This window comes from Molossus molossus, unplaced genomic scaffold, assembly GCF_014108415.1.
Source record: "Molossus molossus isolate mMolMol1 unplaced genomic scaffold, mMolMol1.p scaffold_m16_p_9, whole genome shotgun sequence".
Classification (NCBI taxonomy): domain Eukaryota; kingdom Metazoa; phylum Chordata; class Mammalia; order Chiroptera; family Molossidae; genus Molossus; species Molossus molossus.
This window is the reverse complement of record NW_023425403.1, coordinates 70,568,656-70,589,385: the sequence shown is the minus strand read 5'-3', so window position 1 is coordinate 70,589,385 and position 20,730 is coordinate 70,568,656. Positions and strand designations below refer to the sequence as shown.

Sequence of the window (20,730 nt, the reverse complement as noted above, 5' to 3'; positions counted from 1 at the left end):
AATTTCCAAAATATATAAAGAACTTATACAACCTAATACCAGGAAGAAAATTTAATTCAAAAATGGGCAAAGGAACTGAATGGACACTTCTGCAAGGAAGACATACAAATGGCCAAAAGACATGAAAAAATCCTCAGTGTCACCAGTCGTCAGAGAGATGCAAATTAAAACCACAATGAGATAGCACCTCACACCTGCTAGAATGGCTACCATTAATAAATCAACAAATAAGTACTGGTGAGGATGTGGAAAAAAGGGAACCCTGGGCACTGTTGAAATGCAGACTGATGCAGCCACTGTGGAAAACAATAGGGTGTTTATTCAAAAAATTAAACATGGAACTGCCTTTTGACCCAGCAATCCCACTCCTGGGAATGTATCCAAAGAAACCTAAAACACCAATCAGAAAGAATATATGCATCCTTACATTCATATCAGCATTATTTACAATAGCCAAGATCTGGAACAGCCCAAGTGTCCATGAGTAGATGAGCAGATAAAAAAGCAGTGGTACATATACACAATGGGATACTATGAAGCTGTAAAAAAATAAATAAATAAAAATTAAAAAAAAAAAAATCTCTTACCTTTTGGGACAGTAAGGATGCACCTAGAGATTATTATGCTACGGGTAACAAGCCAGTCAAAGAAAGATAAATACCATGTTATATCACTTATATGTGGAATCTAATGAACAAAATAAAGTGACTAACAAAATAGAAACAGAGGCATGGATACATGGAACAGACTGACAGCTGTCAAACAACATATATGGATCCCCACAGACACAGTGAACATTTTGGTCATGGCCAGAGAGAAAGGGGTTTGCTGGTTGAGTGGAGGTGGGAAAAGGGGGCGGGGAATTGGGACATCTGTAATGGTGTCAACAATAACTATAAAGTTAAAAAAAAAAAAAAAAGTGGCACATGTCAAATTCATTTATAAACTAATTATCCCTTACTCAATGACTTCTAAACCTATCGTTGTCTTATACTGTATATGGTTCCTGAGCGTATTGTCTTTATTTCTGGGTGGTCAAAATGTTGCACTTAAAAATGTTCGCATTTATTTGGCTACTTTTTACTTTTGGGTTGCAATTACAGAATAATGAGATTTGAAAATTTAAGACAAAACTCAATAATCCTTTTATTCATAAAAGGTTTTGTTTTGTTTTTTTCTTGCTTTGGGGGATAGCAGTTATTTTTTAAAAAATATTTACTTTACTAATTATACAATTTGTTAACATCACTCTATTACTTTTAGACTGTCCTAAATGGTTATGTAATTACCATTATAAACATTGGTAAAATAATTTTAGAAAAGTAGATTTACCAGAGATATAGATCCACTCAGAAAATTAACTCTAAGCAGCAAAACCAGTCTGCCACTTTCACTGTTGACAGTTTTAATCAATTTATATTGATTTAAACAAGTAAATATGACTTAAGAATAAGATCAATAGGATTAAGGGACAACCACAATATTCAGACACATTGATAATAGCAAAAATATATTTAACCGATTTCCCCATGCATTGGTTTATATAAAAAACAAAAGTAGATAAGTGTGAAGTTTAAAGAGTGAGAATAAAACACTCACTAAAAATAATAGGGACAAGTCTACAAAAACATTTCTCTTAAGAAACCGAGTGCACTCTTACTAAAAGGATATCAAAAAGAAAATCTCATTTTAAGTAATTATTTTAATAAAATGTTTGCATATATGTTTGATGTTTTTGAAATTATAATATTAAGGTAGGGAGACAAACACAATGAGTCAGAAATATTGTAAATATTAACAGATATTACTTCCAAAAACACAGAATTTCTCAATGAAAATAACACATAGGACTGATTTTTAAAAATTAGAAGTAATCTGCATCTATGATTTAAATAAAACTAATCTATAATGGATAGTTCTGCTATGCACACAGGAACATAAGACAAGATTGCAAATATATGGCTGATGTCATTGTGCAACAAATACATGTAATCTGTGTCATGAATTCAAATATAAAAGCACAATATAATCATAGTAATCCATTCTTTGATTCAGGACATGTATCCTACTATGTAATTATGTATTCAGTGTTAAAAACTTTGACTGATGCATGAATACACCACCAGAAGAGCAAGAATATTATATCAAATTTTCACCATGATTTGACCAGAGTGCTCAAATACTTAATAGCTGCAAGACATTCCTTGAGCAAAAATGTAAATTCTTTCAATTTCAATATATCATCTACAAAACTGAAACATTAATAATATCAACTTGGTAATATTCTTTAGATAAGTAATTAAAGAACTCATGCAAAAAATTTAGCAGAGTTCTTGGAGCTTAGTAAATAGTCAGTACATGGTAGGTCTTTATTGAATCCCTATTCAAAACTGAATAATTTTCAAATTTGAATAAATATTAGCTCTACACTAGTCTCCTATGGCCTACATTGTTGTGCAGTAGAGGAGACTTACAGATAAACAAAGACTACATTATATAATTTTTCCAACACTTGTTTGTACTCTATTCTTAAATAAGATAAAGAAGCAGTAACCAGGGGGCTGTAATAAAAGAGCTTAATATTTATTTGATGAGATCTTTGAATAAATCCTAAAATAAGAAGCATGGAATTTGTAGAAGAAAGCTAGTTAAGAAAAATTTCCTTGTTTTGTTTCTAGAAACCAGCTAGGGGGTGCCGATATTAAATGACAGTATACTTAGAAGAGCTGCATTGAAAAGAAACATATTTGTGATCAGAGTAGTGCTATTAGGTGGAGGGTGTAGAAAGGCAGAGAGATAAGAGTAGAATATATGTTCAAGGAATCAGCATTTTTGAAATCATGTTGCACTTTATGTTATGGGCAATCAAAGGCCATTTGGGGACATTTCTTTTAGGAGAGTTCAATGATATGCTTTTTGTTTTACAAAGCTCTCAGTTGTCACTGAATGGAATGGGGGAAAGGAAACTAGTTAGAAAGCTATTTTACTAGTCAAGCCAATAAATGACAGTGGTTCAGACTAGAAGTATAAAGAAAGACTAAAATGTTAAAAAAAAGAAGAAATTTAAAATCCAATAAATTTCTCTTTGTCCTACACTCCTGGGAAATTGGTTTTTGTCTATTGCAACCAAAAGAGTGTTAACTAATCAAATACTGTCCAATTCTGCTATGAAGAAAGATAACTGATGAAAATTTTATTAAATTTGACATTAAAAGAACAAAATTGATGTCCTTAACAAACTACTAAAAATCTCTTTTGATATTCTTGTGAAAATATTCAAAATGTATAGTAGACTACAGCCATTTATATAAAAATGCTGTAAAACTATTAAGATGGAAGTTAAGTGAGGTCTCATGTTTTATTTTATGGGTAGCCTCATGTCATTTATAATTTTATTAAATTCAAATGTGAGATACTGTTTTCAAAACTCTGGTTGCTGTAAAGTTGAAGGGTGCCTAATGAGTTAAATAAAAGCACTGGAATTTAAAACTGCTTCATAATATTAGAATGATGGGCTAAATCTAGCAAGCTCAATTGATAGCATTTTTAAATGAACATTAAAAGCACTACATTAATTTATATGTATAACATGGCTTGAACTTGGATTAATAGCTTATTTGAAAAAGACTTGATGTCCCAGAAGTTGATGAAGTCAATGTGAGCTATGTTTTCCACTGATTGACAGAATAAAAGTAAAATTAGTTAATAATAATAGATGTATGTGTTTAAATAGATTATCCAAAATTATCTCTGAAGTACTGAATCATTTATATTTGTGATAATTGAAGATAGACATAGATAATATGTCCTATGGAGTGTGAAACCATGACTATGAGAAAATCAGGATTAAGAGATTTGCAAAGAAATAGTACAAGGACAAGACAGCTGATCTCAGCTGATTAAAATTTTTTATGTCCAATAATTGGATACACTGCCCAGAGGAAAAACCGGAAGTATATGGCTAAAAAATAAAATGCTAAAATATGTGGAGACCAATTAAGTTGAATATTGGGAAGACCCTATTATACCTTTGGCTTAACTATCTTCAAAAGTAGGCTGCTCCTTTATTATAAATTTTTAAAGTCAGGTCAGTTATCAGCTCAGAAAATGGAGAAAGCATGTAAAAACTTAAGAAGAATGATTGAGCAGAACCTTAGGTCTTTTCAAATCTTAATTTTTTATGCTATAATTTGCTATAAATTTTATTTATTTTAACCATGGCAATTTTTGTTAGATGGCTGCGTAAAAATATATATAGAGAGATAATAATGATAGGAAGATGATAGATAAATAGATGATAGAACAATATATATAGATAGATAGATAATAAATAGGTAGAGATGATAGATAGATGATGATAGATGATAGATAGATAGATAGATAGATAGATGATAGATAGATAGATAGATAGATAGATAGATAGATAGATAGATAGATAGATAGATAGATAATAGATAGGTAGTGCCAACTCTCTCTGCCTGCAGGGGTTCAGTGGAACACACTGAATTACAATCACACGCTGGTAGGAGTGAGGGGGAGCATAGCAAGGGTACAAAATGCTCCAGATCTCTGGATGCAGCCCAATTTATTTGTAGAGTGGTTCCCCAAGTAATATGTGGATTTAGGTAAATTATTTTCTTGAGATAGTGCCTCTCATACCATACAGCCAAGCCTTGTCTCTCAATTTTTAAGGCTGAAAGAGACATCAAAGCTAAAAAATAACCCAGCCATGCCTGGGCATCCATGACCTATTATCCTCACAGGGTGGTCTTCCAACCTTCTGTCATGCAAACCTTATCTATTCACATGCAAACAAAGCACACAAAAGGCAATCAAGGTGGTTTTCCTGCCTTCCAGTCAAACCTGTCTATCCACATGCACTTTGCTAGTAGGCTGGGCAGGTTGTGAAAATGCATATCACAAAGTTACAAATCATTCATTCACCAAACCCCTATTTCTACAAGGTAGACTGATTGATCAAATATAAGAAATATTATACCACCCAGAATAAATTCTAACACAGATGAAAGAATATATCGAAGAAGCGGGACTTATAATGTATTTAAAGCACACTACATTGACTTCTCAACATCCCTTTAGTTTATTAAATAAAGTAAATTCATTGTTCCTGTATACCCCCCCAAAAAAAGTCTTATCCAGATAAAAATTCTGGCAATTCCTATAGGTTGTCTACTTTATCTCAAGAAGCAGACATTCTGTTGATAACAGTATTAAACATAGATTCAATTTGATCATTAAAATGTCAGATCAATATATGAATCAATATTCTGAGTTGATTAAGTGACAAGTGTATACCCCTCTCACAGCTGAGGCAGCTTTAGGCTGGGCACCTACAGTGGGAAAGGGCATTCTTGCTCCTATAATTCCCTATTGGCTTCTCCCCTTACTGCTGTCTCTTACCAGGTGTTCCATTGAGCCTGTGGAAAGAGAGGTACCGCAGTATCATAGTTAAGACTTCCTAAACTTCATTCTCTATAGGCCTCACAGTAGTTGAAATATGACTCTGTCTCCTGGGACACAATTTTGAGACTATTTGAACATTTCCTACCAGTCTGGTGTAAGGGAACTTCACGGTGGCAGATTCCTCTGTATTCCAGGGGGTCAGCTGGTTCTCTTCTTTAGTCGCAGCTCACTCACTGCCACTTTCTTGCTACTGGGTTCTTTATACCCATCTGTGTGGTCCTGCATCCCTGTTGATTCTCTTTCTCATGGGGACCACATTTCAACTTCTGGAAATGCATGCATACCCCTGCCCAATAATCTATGAGAATGTCAGCAAATCCCATAGCAATGATGGTTCCCAGCTCTGGCACCAAAACTGTCAGAAATACTTTTGTCCTCAATGCTTTTTAGGGTAAAGTCAGGTTCTAGACCAACTTAAACTCAACCAGTGTTTGTGACCTACTCAGCTTTTTTAGGACCCTGTGGAAGCCCTGGTCTTCACTATTTGAGGTGAATAGGCTAGCTCTAGAGTTCCATGATGGGAGGTAGAAGGAACAGCAAAGATTTCTCCTAAAATACCATCCTCACAAAATGACCTTACACATTCTCTCAAAACTTTAGTATTCCCAGAGTATATGAGGGTGTTCAAGATCAAAGACACAGAGTGCAGTCAATATTATCTGAAAATCAGTATATGGTTATTTGGCAACTATCTTTGAAATATTGTGTCTATTTTATCTTGGTGTCCAATATGAACTTTTAATCTAAACTCCAGTCTTAAAGAAAATCATTGTGAGAAAAGCAAGCTGCATGCCAGTACATCTATGTATCATACCATGATAATAGATAATCTATAAAAGAGAATACAAAATGGAATGAGAAATAGAAAATTTCTGTTTAAAGATTATTTACCTGATCTATAGGCAAAATTGAGTCTTCAGAAAAGAAGGGTGTATTACATCAAAGTTAACAGAAAAAAAAAATCAGTTATATATCCCACGGTAAAATTCCGGTAAAGAATGAATAAAAGGGAAATTAGGCAAGATTTCTAGATATAAATAATACATTGTTAAGAGAGTATAAAATAGCTGACCAAACCAATAATTTCTCTCAAAATTAACACACTGAAGGCTCTATCATACTTTTTCCCCCGTGGAGATATTCCTTGAGAGCAGTCTGTTTGCCTCTCCTGTCAGGGTTTATTTGACACTGAATTATTTGCACAGGTGCACTTTGGAGCTTTCCTTCCCCATGATTCTAAGCATGCATTTGGTCTTCTGTTTTCACCCACCAGTTCACAGGTCTCTTGTTTTGTCTTATTTTGCTGGAAGAAGTCCCAGTACCTCCCTAACAATAAGAGTGAATAAAAAAAAAAAAAAAAACAATATTTTTTAAAAGCTTAATTATGTTATAGTCAAATATTATGAAATACGTTCATGTTGCTACATGTAAGGCTAAAAAGAAAATATTACAAATAAAACCAACAAGAAGCTCCTTGCCTATAAATAGTATTTGCTGTTTCATACCATTATATGATGGTAGAAATGAACAATTCTTTTCTCTTACAATTCCAGCTAATAAGAATTGTCTATAAATGGATGACACTTCAAATTGCTGACAATTTATTAGTATATACCTAGACTTGTTTTGTGTTGACTTTATTGGTTTGCACTCTTGAAAAATGTCATTGAAGACATTTTATTCAACTTTGTTTCAGTAGCACTGTGTTAAGATTACGTTATGCTATAGGCAGAATATCTGTGTCCACCCAAATTATGCTGAATCCCTTAACCCTAATGTGATGGTACTGGGGGAAGGAGCCTTTGATAGGTAATTAGGTTATGAGCATAGACCCCACAAAAAAGGGATCAGTGCCTGTATAAAAGAAACCTGGAAAACTCCCTCATCCTATTCACTGTGAGAGGAGATGCAAAAAGATAGTTGCTAGAAAACGAGTTCTCACTAGACACTGAATCTACTGGTGCCTTAATCCAGAATTCCCAGCCTTCAAAACTGTGAGAAATAAATGTCTTTTGTTGATAAGCCACCTAGTTTATGGCTTTCTCTTCCAGCAGCCTGAACAGACTAAGTAAGGCACATTACTATTGAAGTAATAACTGGGTCTCCCTGGACTCCGTGATAGGAATGCATTTACTACTAGTTGAGCTTGGGTTCAGCCAGGTTACTGCTTTGGCCAATGGGATGTTAGCATATGTGATATTAACCGTTCGTTTAATGTTCTTGTGTGCTCATGTGTGTCATCTCGCACACCTGCCACCTCTAGAAGAGCTGTGGCTGAGGAGCTCTTGTCCTTCAGCCTTGGCCCCAGGGGAGCACTTGGGAGCAGACTCCTGCGCTCAACTGAAAAGCCATGAGACAAATAAATATCTATTACTAGAAGCTAGAAGCTTTTCTTTTTTGCTTCTCTTTTCTTAAGTAGTAAAAGCTAATATGAAAATTGGCAATGGAAATAGGACTGATGCTGGTAAAAACAACCTCGGCTACATGGCTGTGGATTTTGGACCCAATGTTTAAAGTGAGGAAAGTGATACCAGAGGTAGAAAAATTGGAAATTTATTTTCTTTGGTGCCAAAATATTGGGTGAAATTTGCTTATAATATTCCAAAAGGCAGAAATTACTCCTAATGTGTTTTCAATGTAGGGCTTGAAGGTCTTGAGGCAAATGTTGAGATAATGAGCTGGTTGATAGTAGCTGTATTTCATAATTTACTGTCAGAGAGATAAGTTCATAAAAGTATTTGCCAATTTGCAAACAGAACTTTGAGCAAATATAGAAACCCATAACTAACAGGTTTCAAAAATAAAATTGTTTTCATCAAATAAAATATGTTATTGTAGAAAAAAAGCCATAATTAGGTGTGTTGCTCTAGTACCTTTAGTTGCCATACTGAAAGAAATTGTTAATCAAATAGCCCTTTAAGCTGGATAAAAAGATCCAAAAAAAAAAAAAAATGTGGTCTCAAGCAGCCCAATTTGCTCAAAGGATCTACAATGTAGTCTTAAGGGAAACATGTCCTGAAGGTAATTGAGGATGTGGCCCTTGGCACATGGAACTGACTGAAATTTAACTTTCAAAACTAAAAATGTTGTGGAAGCTATATTTTTAAAAGTACTTACAGCCAGATCACAAGAAAATAAAATTATTCAAGTTATAAGAAGGCTTTTGGTCCCTAAATTTTCACAGACAAGAATCATGTTGAGAGAGCCTCTCAGATTCCCCGAAGGACATATCCTCTAATTGTTTTATTTTACTTATTTATTTTTTAAATATATTTTATTGATTTATTTAGAGAGAGAGAAACATCTATGTGAGAGAACCATCAATCTCTGCCTCCTGCATGCCCCCTCCTGGGAATCGAGCCCAAAATCTGGGCATATGCCCTAATTGAGAGTCATACCGGAACCTCTCAGTCCATGGGATGACACTCAATCCACTGAGCCACACTGGCTGGGTTAATTGTTTTATTTTTAGTCAGTTTTTCAGACTTTGCTGTGGAGCATGATGCAAGATGAAGGAATTTCCAGAGGGCAGAGCCAAGACCTGTAGTAACAAAACCTGGGCTTATATCTCTTGCCACACCTTGATTTCTCCCCTTCATTCCAGCATTCTAGATTCATATATTACCTCTCTACTCCACAACTTGACTTAGATGCCCCACATGTGCCTTAAACCATTGAAGAATGTCAATTTTCAATTACATGCCCCATTAAAGAGTGAATGCAGATATAATGCCATTCATTGAATTTCACCTTTATCAGCAGACTTAAGCCAGATACATTGTATGAATACTACATTTTATGTAATTGAAATCTTGGACTCATTTAACTATGATTATATTGTATTTTCAAAACAGAATACTTTTTCCCACGAATTTATTATAAACATCATTAAACATATAGAAAGGTTAATATAAAAGTATAATAAGCATCTCAGAATGAGCTGCTATGTTTTTCTGTTTTCTTTTCCTTTTCTTTTTTTTTTTTTCCTGATCCCCAATATCACCCTCATTGACTAAATGGAACCATCAGTCAGTTTTCAGTTCAAAACCTAGAATTCATACCTGACCCTTCTTTCCCTTTATTTGGTATTTAATCTCTCCACAAATCCTTTTGGATTTATTCTTCAAATATAGCTCTGGCCCAGTTAAACCTCAAGGACTCTACAGCTAGACTTCACCACAGTCATCTGTCCCCTGGACTATTGACTAGCCTCCAACTCCTCTCTTACTTGCACACTATATTCTTTCACAATAAAAAGTCAGACATGTTTTTGTTACAGAAATATAAAAACACTGCTATTCAAAACTCTTTCATTCCTTCATCACATGCCTACAAAACATTTAAACTCTTTCCCATCTTGGCCATAAATAATCTAAAACCTGTCTGCATAACTGACCTTATCTCCATTCCAGGACAGTGACCTGAATTTAGAGAAAGAAATCAGGAACTCCTTAGCTCGGTACTAGGTCAATTCCCTAAACAGCTGTGTAAAGTTGAATATGATCTTCAGTATATAAAATTTTGGACATATGTTTTTTTTGTTTTGTTTTGGCACGTGCCCCTAGGGGGAACTGAACCCAGGACTCTCTGGTCTGCAGGCTGATGCTCCAACCACTGAGCCGAATCAGCCAGGGCTGGACGTATATTTGTTTTAATAAAATGAAGAATTTTAGCAGAATATTTCTAAGACCTATAATGAATGAGCATTATTCAATTAAATGTATTGGGGTTACATTGTTTAATAAGATTATGCAGGTTTCAAATGTACAATGCTCATAATCACCTGTACATTGCATTGTCGTGTACACCACCCAGAGTCAGATCTTCGTCAGTCACCATGTATGTGACTCTCTTTAACCTCCCCTGCCCACCTTCCCTCTGGTAACCCACGTACTGTTGTCTGTGTCTATGAGTTTTCCTTTATTTGCTTTTCCTATTCGTTCATGTGTTGCTTTCAGTTTTATATCCCATATATGAATACAATCATATGGTTCTTAACTTTTTATGTCTGACTTATATTTTGCTTAGCATAATATTCTCAAGATCCATTTATGTTGTTGTAAATAGCAGTATTTAATCTTTCGTTATGGCTGAGTAGTTTTCCCTTGTGTACATGTAACCTATCATTATCCAATCCTCTATTGAAGGACACTTCAGTTGTTTCCATGTGTTCGCTACTGTGAATAACATACTTTCAGGGGTCATTTCTATAGTTTGTGTTTTGTTTTGTTTTTTAAATTTATAATGCAGGTACTTAAAGAAAAAGACTGCAAATTTTGAAGGAAAAAAAACAATGAATACAATTTTATTTTTATTTTTTTTGGTAGCACTTGCTTTCTTTCAGTAATCTATCAATAATCAAAGTAAATGATCTTCATCTAGGCCAAGGGTTTTATCCGTGTGGTATATTACATCTATATGTACTATGTATGTGTGTGCATATATACCTGTGTTGTTCTCCTTAGATGGCAGCTAGGTACAAGTGTAGTATGTTATGCCCACAGAAAAATTATTCCATGGCAAAAGAGATTTGTTGACTAGGCATGGCATCTTTTTTCTTTTTTTAATATGTTTCTATTGATTTTTTTAAAGAGAGGGGAAGGGCGAGAGAGAGATAGAAACATCTATGTGAGAGAGATATATCAATCTCCTACCTCCTGCACACCCCGAACTGGGGATTGAACCCACAACCTGGGCAGGTGCCCTGACCAGGAATTGAACCGGGACCTCTCAGTCCATGGGACAAATCTCATTCCACTGAGCCACACCAGATGGTCTAGGGAGGGCATCTTCATGAAAATGTTTGGGAAGCTAAGAATACCTAGAGGCATTCTCTTTCATTCTTTTTCTCCTAAAATATCTTCTTCTGTCTTCCTCCTTTTGCTTTTCCTGTTCTGGCCTTCTATTTCAGTTCCTAAGTCTGTTCTTGAATCCCCTCACATAGGATGCTGCCTCACTTAGGCTACTTTAACTAGAACAGCTCTCACATTCAGCAACAAGTACAGGTACTCTGTAACTAGAGCCTCCTGTTTATATTTTTGTTTGGGCTTTTTAATTACATTTTTATTCTTCCTTTTACTTTTTCTTGTTGTTGTTGTCAACATGTTTACTTGAGGATTTGGCTTTCAGTTAAACCTCTTGATTAGCTCATCATGTTGATTACGGATAATCTCTTTTCAATATTCTCTCATGTAAACACAGAGTAACGGTTCTCTTTTCTAATTTATTTCTTAAGATAAGCTCCATTTTCTTATTTTTATTGTGTGCTGGAATTAGTTAACTCATCAAACAAAAGTTAATTTTTAACTCATTCACACATGGGAAAACTGTCTAACAATGTAACTCACACAATAACCGTTTCTAGGTGGGTAAATTTACTGTAATTGTTGTTTTGTGTATCACTTTTGTACAGTTTTCTCAAGGGAAGGGAAACCATAACAACAAACACAAAAGAAAAATAAACAAAAAATTCATTACTTTTCTATGACAATGTTTTCAAGTACTACCTATATTTCCATGGAAAAAGTTATAGAAATTCAATTTTAAAAAGGAAAAGCAAATCAATGGGCTTCGAGTAAGAGAAACAAGCTCATTATGAAAAGCATGTCACATAATCTCTCACTGATGAACTAGGGTTTACAACTGCTTTTTTGTATGAAAAAGCATGTGTGCCTTGGCGAGGACTGCTCAATATTCACTGAAAGTAAGTACACCTTTCTTAAAGGCACATGGCTAGACTATGTTGCTTATTTTCCTTCGCTTTTAGATGCATAACCAGCCACATGATTTGCAAGGCCCACTAAATAATTAAATTGCAGGGTCCTTTGTCAAAATTATTAAAAATGTCAAGTTGGCAAGGGCAAGAACTAAAACAAACACCAGGTCCTTCTAAGCAAGGGGCCCTCAGCAGGTCCACAGGTCATATGTTCATACAACAAGCCTTGGTTAAGCGTGGCCAACTGTGACCACATTTTTCACAAAGGAATATAAGCCAAAGGGGTTTGTGCATTGAATGGTTCTGGGCTGCAAAACCTGGTACATATCTTCCATGCTTTTCTATAATCTGACATTACCATCAGATAGTCTATCTGTTTTTGAGCAAAGAGCATTCGATTTTCTGTCTTTTTGCTCCCTTTTTTGTGTAACTCCTTTTGCTCTGAGTGTCAGCTCCTCTTTTTTCTTATGCTGAATGTCTGGTCTTCAAGGCCTTGTTTAAGTGTCTTGTCCTGTGAAAATCCCAGTTTATCAGGCAGTTTCTTACTGCCTTCTTCCTCCATAGCATGACGTGCATGCCTCCGACGGAACACTGCACTTGAAATTAGAATCATATTTGTCTTCTGAGCTCTGAGCTCTCAGGAGGCTAAATATCGTTCTTATTAACCATTGTATCCCCAGGATCTTCCACGCAGATAAAATGTTTAACTACTGCATGTTGATTTATTAAAAGTCTGTCAGTCTATATGAATAGGAAATAAATATACAGTCTTTTGATACTATCTTTTAATCTCAGAAATATTTCAAATGTAAGAAACTAGAGATCAGCTACCTCTCCTCTCTGCCAACAACAGATGTCCATTTGTTGCACTTTAGGATGATTTACAGACTTAATCCTCTAAATGACTATAACAGACAGTGCTTCATTAAATAGAGTCTGAGAAGGCAATTATATTTTTTAAGTTAAGGTTAAGGAAGGACATTAATGACACATTAAGTACCATTCAACATCAATAAATTCTGATACAAACTAACTATAACAGCCAATTATATATATATTTTTAATTTCACTTAATACACTAACATTTCATTCACCCAAACAATGTGTATGAGTGAGTATAAAATGTTGAATACGTGAGTTCAATGTGTGAGTGTGTTAAAGACGGCTGTGTATAGCAGCCATACCTGTTATAATCAGTTTCTGGCAGAAATATTTTTAAATGAGTGATTAAAAATAATTGTGAAAACATATTTATGCTGTAAAAAACTTTACTTTGACACTCACTGATCTTTTACATTTCACCTGCTGCAGTAAAAATGTACAACATGGTATATCTTTTTGGCATTAACCACCGCTCAGAGCAGGTAACAGTCACATTGTGAGATAATGTGAAGTAGCGGGAAGAACAAGATTAAAGGGCTACAGAGACAGCCTTTGTCCGCTTCCCTCTGCCACTCTGTCGCTGGCCTATCACTTAAACGTCACTTAAACGATCACTTTCTTACCTATAACGTAAGTCGGTTGTGTCACACAATTTGTAGAACAAAAATTTTAAACCCATACACCATAAAAATGAGAATACATTTCAGGGTAAGTGATTACATAGGTTTGTTTTTTCCCTTAGGAAGATATTCATGGACTTCAGACTATTCTAAAGGAGACAATTCAGTCATGCAAACACAGTAGGTTGTATTTTTTTTTACATTGTTTAGAGACTGTAAATTTTTTTTATTATTTCATTACTAGTTTATTATCAAAGGTGATTTAATTTTTAATTTGATTCAGAGACATAATTCCTTCCTTTTAATGTGAATTTATGTATATACAAAGTCTTAAAGCCAAATTATGAATAACCATTAAAGGCATGCACATTCAAATATCACGAAAGCCAGTTACTGTTGACTACGTTTGTATCACTTTCCTTCTGAACTCAGAGCTAGACTCCATTTCTCAATCTCCTTGAAATTAAAGGCGGTGATGTAATAGGGCCATAGCCAATGACTGGAGGCAAAACTTGGCCAACAATTTCAGGAATGACCACTAAAAACCTTTCTTTCCAGTTGGCAGCCAGTCATAGCAAAGGAGATGTGGGCAGCCCTTACTTTAAGATGACAAAATTTCTATTAGCCTGTATCTACCCCTCTCACCCTACCGCCAATCATATTCTAGGATAAGTAAATATTTATTTTGTAAAATCATTGAGAATTTGAGTTTTATTAGTTACAACAACTCTTTAACTAACTCATAGAGATCAACTTGAAAGGACAGCTTACACATACATGCATTTATTATTGTCAGTGTTGTATCTTCTTTTATATTTTGTAGGAGTTGACTGAACTGACTATTAGACAATAACTTTGAGCTGGATGAGGATGTATGTATGTAGATACGCATGTGTGCACAAAGGCAACACACACACACACACACACACACACACACACTGTATCCCCAGAAGAGAGGATGAGACTTGACATAGACTACACTCAGTAATTAGAAGACAAATGCATAAATAAATGAATCTAATGTTGAATATAATATTTTTCAGATACTCATGAGCATAAAATACAAGGGAATATTTCTTATAGTTAGGAAATGGTAGTTTCTATTAAGAAAGGCTAAGAATGATAGTTTATTTAGGGGGTACAACACAGATTACACTGTTAGTGTGCTTAACTAACACATTATGAATTTAATTTTACATTTTTTAAAAATCTATGTTTCCATTTTTTAATGAAGAAAGTTTATTTTTGGAAAGAAAGTTGCTCTTTTAAAATTTTTCGTTACATTTTTATCACACTTCTTTTTCAATTTTCCTTGAATTTTCAATCTTGTTAAAATCATTTTTCAAGTTCATCTGAGTCTGTAGTGGTTTGTCCTTCAGGCTTTATTGTGGTTCAGTCTAAAGTGTCCAAAATCTTTAGGATCAACTGGATAGTATGTGGCATGCCTTTACTTATCTTTCTAACCATTAATAAAATTGATTTAATTTTGAGGAGTCTAAAAAAGTAAAATATTATAGATATTTGCTTTAAGTTAAAATGCTATCAGTTCAGTGAGTTGGCATTATTTAAATTTGAAGAAAACTCTCATTGATTGTGAGAACTCTAATGAACCCTCTACATTAATCTGTGATTTATATAACTAAGAAAATATTAATCAATGTGGATTCTTATAAACAAATTATAATTTTTTGTTGGACAAGATTTAAAAAACAGTAAAATGTATTTTTAAATGAATATTGTTTTGAAACTAAAACTGTTTCTAATCAACTTTTGTCAGTATTTTAGAGACTGGTTTTGCCATCTACTCTGAATAAATCTAGTATATACCATCCTTCAGTATGTACTAGATTCAGTAAATCATGGAGTACTACCTTGAAATAAATTCAGAGTCCAAACATTTCTTACCATCTCCATAGCCAAAGTCTAATGCAAAACACCTCAGACAAAGAGATAAACCTTCATAAATGGGATATTTACCCCCTTCCTCAGCTTACTACAGTCTACTCCCAATTTGGCAACCAAATGCTCTTTTATTTCTTTTCATTTTAGAGAGAGAGAAAGGGAAAGAGAGGTGGAAACATTAATGTGAGAACATTGACTGGCTGCCTCATGCACGGCGCCTACTGAGGATCGCCTACTGAGGATCGAGCCTGCAACCAGGCATGTGCCCTGAGGAAGAATTGAACCGGCCAAGCGCTCATGCTTAAAAAAAAAAAAAAAAAAAATCAGTCATACTTTGGTCTCTTCTGCCTAAATCTTTGTTTGGTTTTCCAACTTACTCAGAATATAATCAATAACCCTTAGCAAGGCTTTTGGAGTCCTTTATAATCTTGTATTCATTATTTTTATCATCTTATTATTGAAAAATCTCTAATTTTCTTAACTATGTATTTAGTGGTTTCTTTGAGATTCTAGAAGCCCTCTCCAGACTCAGAAACTTTGCGTTTGTTATTTGCTCTATCTTAAAATTTTTTCCTGTGGTTATCAACATGATTTCCTCCCTTATGCTCATTAAGATTCTCCCAAAATAAACCTTGGGAGTAAAGCCGTCCCCATACACCCTATCCAGAACAGCAAGCTCCTTTAAGACACACTAACTCACCTCTACATTGTCTTCACAGTACTTATCACCATTTTACATGGTATGTGTGAGCTCATTTCTCTATGTTTCTTCTTTCTTAAAGAGAATATGACTTCTGTGAAGGCAGGGACTTGGCTTGACCCACCCTCATCTCCAAGGCATACAAGAACAGAGCATGACCAAGAGAAGAGATGGTTTACTAAAAAAAATCACTGATTTAATGCATGAAGCTTTACCACTATTAACTAGTCACTTCTTGACACCATTTTCTTTAACCTCCATGATGACACATATCTTATTTTTTTAAGTAACATATCAGTTCAAATTGCATCACACACCACTGCAAGGCACAAAACCTCCTACACTTTATTTTGTGGATTAACTTTAAAATAAAAAAAATAAAAACCATTAAATACATATGAGTTTTCTATGTTCTTATGAATTGCTCAAAAGTACTGCACATACTGCTTATAACTGATTAAGGGATAGATTTTATAGAGTACGGAAATCAAAACAAAAACTAAACACAAACACATACAAATGTTGGTTCTCAGTAAATATTTGTTAAATAAGTGAATAAATAAATGTATGTGAACCATTAAAGCTAAGTATTAATTAATCATGTTAAAATGGAATTGTATATATAATTCATAAATTGAGAATATTCTATGCATCATTTATAAGCCACAGAATTAAATGAAAGCTTGGCAATATTTTGGTTTCTGTTTTTTCCTATCAGTCAATGTAGGTGACCAATCTGTCCAGGATATTGTATGCTGTTTATGTGGTGCTAAATCATAAAATTTGTAAAATTTAGACATAAATATTATATCTTCTAGTCACTATATGTGTGGGCTGCAGCTATGGTATTCATGGAGTGATTTTTGCTGTTTAGTTGTGTGTAATTTCACATGTAAAAAATTGCATACAGTGATAAATACATTCTACATAAAGATAAATAAGAATTTTAAATAAATTAAATACACAAATATTAATGTCTATTGTAATATAATTGTAAATAGAAATAAATTAAATGTAAATGTGAAATCATTGAAAGATTAATTTTTTTAAATGAAAGTAAAAGACACTTTCTGAAGCTAAAAGTGTGATGTGATATCAGAGGGCTGGTGGTAGCGGCTGTGGCAGTGCAGTGTTACTTCTTTCTCTCTTCATCGTTTTTATCCATATTGTGTGCATGAGACTGTTCTTGTTTATGGTTGAGTAGCATTTTATTGTAAAAGTATGTCACAGTTTATGTCAGCATTCACAACAAAACTGATGGTTATCTAGGTTGTTTCTAAATGTTGACTATTATAAATAAAGTAACTATAATTATTTTTTTCCAGTCTTGGTACACATATATATATTTTTGCTTCTTTGGATAAAAATATAATGATAAAATTGTGGACCATACAGTAAGAATATTTAAGTTTCTTTATAAAGAAATGGCACAATTTTCCCAAATTTTCATCTATTTGTGAGAGTCCCAATTCCAGTTGTTCTAGCTCATTGCCATATTCAGTGCTATTAGCCTTTTTCTCCATAGTAATGTTTTTACCCGTAAATGACTGAGACAAAAATAATTAATTTGTTAAGAAAAAAACAAACCATAAAATGCAATGCTATTTATATCCAAATTCTCATTGACAGTAACAATAGAACTACTTGCTTTCGCCTTTACAACTCTATTGCAAGCCATTCTATCAAATTGTATTATTAAAATTTGAGGAATGACATTATTCTTACCATGTCTGTTATAATAAGCAATTTCATCCTTAGTTTTGTGTGGCTATATTATTCCTGGAACTTTTGTGTCCAATTTACAAATGGGAGAAATCTGTTAAAATGCCATCTTGAAATAAAGTTACTACTGTCAATTTTAACAACATGCTTTGTTAATTATGGCTGCCAGCTTTCCTGCAGAATAAATGTTCACCTCCATGGAACGTTAAATGCAACAGTAGTAAAATTCCTGAGAGTTCGAGTTATAGTAAATGTGTCATATACATTTTGTTGCAAATCATAGTAGTACTAAGCTGTCAAGAATATTATTTTTAACTGAGTAAAATATATACTCGGCAGAATATCAGTAGCATAATTTTTAAGTGCACTACTATGCAATAAAATAACAAACATGCAATGAAACATTTCAAAGGAGCAGTACATTACATTTTTCAGTTACATAGTCACATATAGGTGTTTACTTGCATTGGCTATAAGGTGGCTCCTGTGATGTTATCTCCCTTACATTATCAGGTAGGTAAATTAACACTATTTTGAAAAGTCTCCCTGACGTTTATATAACTTGGTTTACTCCAAAACCCAGATGAACCTACATGATATAAATTAAAAAGGAAAAAGACAGAGTATTAATAGCCCAGTACAACTGATCAATGAGTGAAGAAAATTACTTTAAATTGTGAATTCAAAAATTATCATTAAACACTATTTACAATAGCTACGATCTGGAAACAGCCCAAGTGTCCATCAGCAGACAAATGGATAAAAAAGCTGTGGTACATATACACAATGGAGTACTATGCAGCTGTAAGAAAGAAAGATCTCTTATCCTTTGAGATGACATGGAGGGACCTGGAAAGTATTATCCTAGGTGAAACAAGCCAAGCAGAAAAAGACAAATACCACATGATCTCACTTATATATGAAATATAATGAACATAACAGTCTGAGGAATAGGGTAGACCCAGAAACATGGAAGTAGGGTACAGACTGACAACCCTCAGAAGAGGGGGTGGGGAGAGTGGGAAGAGATAAACCACAGAACTTATATGCATGTTTGCATAACCAATGGACATGGACAACAAAGCCAGGGATGGGGGTGGGGTGGGGAGGAGGGTGTCAATGGGGTAAAAAAGGAGAAACATCTGTAACAAAAATAAAATAAAAAGATTATCCTTAATCAAAATTCAGCCCTTTCTGCCTCCACTGTTGCCACAGCTCCTGTGGAAAAAGCTTGTGGCGAAGGGGGCAAACAAAAAGAAGCAGGTTCTGAAATTACCCTCGACTGCAACCCCCTCCTTCCCTTGTAGAAGATGGAATCATGGATGCTGCCAATTTTGAGCAGTTTCTTCAGGAGAGAATCAAAGTGAACAGAAAAGCTGGGAATCTCGGCGGAGGGGTTGTAACCACTGAAAGAAGCAAGAATAAGATCACTGGAATGTCTGAGGTGCCTTGTTCCAAAAGGTATTTGAAATATCTCACCAAAAAAAATATTTGAAGAAGAATAATCTACATGACTGGTTGCACGTAGTGACTAACAGCAAAGAGAGTTAGGATTGCGTTACTTCCAGATAAACCAGGATGAAGAAGAGGAGGAGAACGAGGATTAAAGCTCAGTTATCTGGCACATTTTGTATGAGTTCTTGAATGAAATGTGAGAACCAAAAAAAAACAAAATTTATTGTCAGTCACTTACTCTGAATTTAAAAATATATAGTACAAATAAGTTATAAATTCCTGTAAAGTATAAACATTCAAGTATTTCAAACATACTTCAAAGAATAGGTCTTAAAAAGAGGTGTCCAGCCCTGGCCAGTTTGGCTCAGTGGTTAGAGCATCGGCCTGCGGTCCAGAGAGACCCGGGTTCAGTTCCCGCTAAGGGCATGTGCCTCGGTTGCAGTTTGTCCCCAGCCCTGGTTGGTCATGTGAGTGGCAGCCACTCGATGTGTCCCTTTCACATCGGTGTTTCTCTGTCTCTCTCTTCCTCTCTCTCCCTCCCACTCTATCTGAACAAAAAAAGAGTTGTCCAGGTTCCTCCATGCTGTCTCAAAGGGTAAGAGAGACTTCTTTTATACAGCTGCATAGTATTCCACTGTGTAAATGTACCACAGGTTTTTAATCCACTCATCTACTAATGGCACTTGAGCTGTTTCCAGAACTTAGCTATTGTAAATAGCATGGGTATGAACATAGGGGTGAATATATTCTTTCAGAATTCTTAGGATATATTTCCAGAAGTGGGATCACTGGGTCAAATGGTAGTTCCATTTTTATTTTTTGAGTAAGCTCCATCTTGTTTTCCACAGCAGCTGTTCCAGTGTGCATTTCCAACTGCAGTGTGCTAGGGTTCCCTTTTCTCCACATTCTCACTAACACTTGTCCTTTGTGGATTTGTTGATGGCAGCCATTCTGGCAGGTGTGAGGTGATACCTCATAGTCATTTTAATTTGCAACTCTCTAATGATTAGTGATTTTGAGCATTTTTTCATGTTTCTTGTCCATCTGTATGTCCCATGGAGAAGTGTCTATTGAGGTTCTTTGCCCATTTTATAATTGGATTGTCTTTCTTTTATTGAGTTGTATGGGTACTTTATATATTTTGGAAATTAAACCCTTATCAGATATATCACTGGCAAATATGTTCTCCTATACAGTGAGACCTCTTTTCATTTTGTTGATGGAGAGGCTTCGAGAGTATTATGCTTATC

The 20,730-nt window shown here is 34.6% G+C and overlaps 2 pseudogenes; both read left to right on the top strand.

Moving 5' to 3' along the window:
- Positions 1-10,666: 10,666 nt before the first annotated feature.
- On the top strand, positions 10,667-10,738 carry LOC118623142 (annotated as a pseudogene).
- A 2,786-nt stretch (positions 10,739-13,524) lies between these two features.
- LOC118622405 lies at positions 13,525-19,632 on the top strand (annotated as a pseudogene).
- The last annotated feature ends 1,098 nt before the right edge of the window (positions 19,633-20,730 follow it).